Source organism: Pinus tabuliformis, chromosome 4_2 (assembly GCF_031772625.1).
Source record: "Pinus tabuliformis cultivar Carrire ecotype Pingquan chromosome 4_2, CPIR1, whole genome shotgun sequence".
NCBI classification, from domain to species: Eukaryota; Viridiplantae; Streptophyta; class Pinopsida; order Pinales; family Pinaceae; genus Pinus; species Pinus tabuliformis.
This window is the reverse complement of record NC_142304.1, coordinates 630,810,642-630,813,064: the sequence shown is the minus strand read 5'-3', so window position 1 is coordinate 630,813,064 and position 2,423 is coordinate 630,810,642. Positions and strand designations below refer to the sequence as shown.

At 33.9% G+C, this 2,423-nt stretch overlaps 1 pseudogene; it reads right to left on the bottom strand.

Annotated features, from left to right (window-relative positions):
• Nucleotides 1–633: 633 nt before the first annotated feature.
• LOC149170932 (antifungal protein ginkbilobin-like protein pseudogene) lies at nt 634–990 on the bottom strand (annotated as a pseudogene).
• Between the last annotated feature and the right edge of the window lie 1,433 nt (nt 991–2,423).

Genomic DNA, 2,423 nt, shown 5'->3' with positions numbered 1-2,423 from the left:
AAATAAATGAGTAGCTCAATGTGAAAGTTTATACTTTGAAAGCATTTTGCAACTTTATGGCGACTCCAGGAAATAGAAATATTGGCAACAAGACAAGGAAGGAAAAAAGATAACTAAAAATAACCATACTCAAGACTAAGTTATATTCAACTATTTTTTATGAAATTTGAATTATAGATTGATTAAAACTCACCCAAATCAACTTTCTTAGACTTCAAAGTGATTGCAATTTTGGCAAAGCAATTTATACCATTAAAACCACAAGAATCCCATCATATAAATGAAAGATATGAGTGCTCCATAGTTTGTTTGTTTATGAAAATGAAATAATACCCTAAACATAACCAAAAAAAACAAGAAAATATATTTTATTAAATCACATTTATATTTGAATACACGAAATTGTATCCAACGTAACTACGCCACATTGTAAAACATGACCGTGGGGCACTCATGAACCACACATATTATAAAACATTGACTAATGTGGGTCAATAATGACAAACATGACTTGGGAACCACACATATTGTAAAAACATTGACTACTGTGTGTAAAACATAACAAACATGACTTGGGAGTACTCACGAACAACACACATTATTAAACAAACATGACTTGGAGTATAGTCTATACTAAAATGGGTGCTGCTCTAAACGGATGGAACAGTCAGCCAGTTGAACGTGAGCACTGATGGCAACGCCACCGACGAGCAACATGCGGGAACTTAGGATAGCAAGGCACTTGCTGCAACTATCATGATCGAGTCCCGGAAGACACGTTGCATGCCCGTAGGCAGTGGGTGAGCCCCTGATGCCTACACTGGACGTCTTGTAGTCGAAACCCTTCGAGGGCGTGTTTTCTTCCAGATCTTGGAGCAGCTTTCCCACAGTTTTGAACCAACCAGGAGGTGAAAGCTGTCCCTGTGCGTCCCCCACAGATAGCAGGAGTAACATGAGAGGTAAAGCAAAGCCGAAGGACCTGATCGCCATGGCTGCCTCCAATGAAATAATATCACCTTTAACAATAAAATAAACGAAAGCCAAATGAAATCCGTTCGAATGGAAAACGTTATTACGATCCTGCAGAGGACGCCCCCATTTTATAGTCCTTGCGGCACATTGTTCCGTGTGTCACTCACAGAAAAGATACAATTTTTTCATTTTGGATGAACCATGCCGTTTTTTCTTCACACGTATGAACCATGCCGTTTTTTTTTCTTCACACGTATGAGCCATGGCATTCTGTCCTTTAGTGTCAGCCTTACTCAGCGGAACGGGAATCTCGTATCATGAAGTAGACGTATTGGTTGGAGATTCTACTATGAAGGGGAATCTACTATCATGAAGTAGACGTATTGGTTGGAGATTTTAGTATGAAGGGAATCTAGTATCATGAAGTAGACGTATTGGTTGGAGATTCTAGTATGATGACGTAGTCCATGCAGTATGGGAATTTTCAAAATTACTTATGTCACGTTCTATTTCTTGAAGTTCATGTATTTAGTATCATGAAGTACGTGTTTCATTCTAGATTTTAGAATCATAAGCAAATGTATTTAATATCATGAGGGGTCTATTTTTTCTTAGATTTTGCTATTATAAGTCTATTTTATTTTATATTTTATTATTATAAATTTGACGTATGTTATTTTGTTTGGATAAAGATATTGGATTTTAATATTATGAATTGGATGTATTTTATTTTGTTTGAAAAATTGTATCTGATTTTAATATTACGAATTAGATGTATTTTATTTTCTTTGAATAACTATTTTAGATGTATTTCATGAAGTAGATGTATTTAGTATCATGGTGGATTATAAAATTGTAAATTGGATGTATTTCATTTTGTTTGCACAACTACACCTGATTTTAATATTATGGATATGATGTATTTTATTTTTTTGGACAATTGCACTAAATTTTAATATTATTCATATCATGGTATCATATGCTAGTTATTCTATTAAGGGCATAACACATCACTCTTATGAAATGATTCACAAGACATGGTATATTGTGATATATGGATGCCAAAACCTATGGCAATATCATAATTTTTTATGGCATTAAAAATTGACATGCCTTAATTATTTGCATTCAATGATGATAAATGATATATGTTGGATATGACATATTATATAAAGGTTAATAAGGACAGTTGTGTGTATTTGGAACCTTGCATATAGGAAAAATCCATGCATTAATTGTGATAACGGTGGGTTATTAATGGTATGAAATTAATACCTCAACATTATTGGAATTCATTATGGTTAATCTCTACAACTCATTTGATCATTTGAAACAATTACCTCAAAAGCATTGGGTGCCTATGCTCAACCAGCTTTAACCATTTGGTATTCTTGACATCTAGTTAGATAATGAGACACTATTCTCTTCATATGTGGCCAAAAGTATTGGTT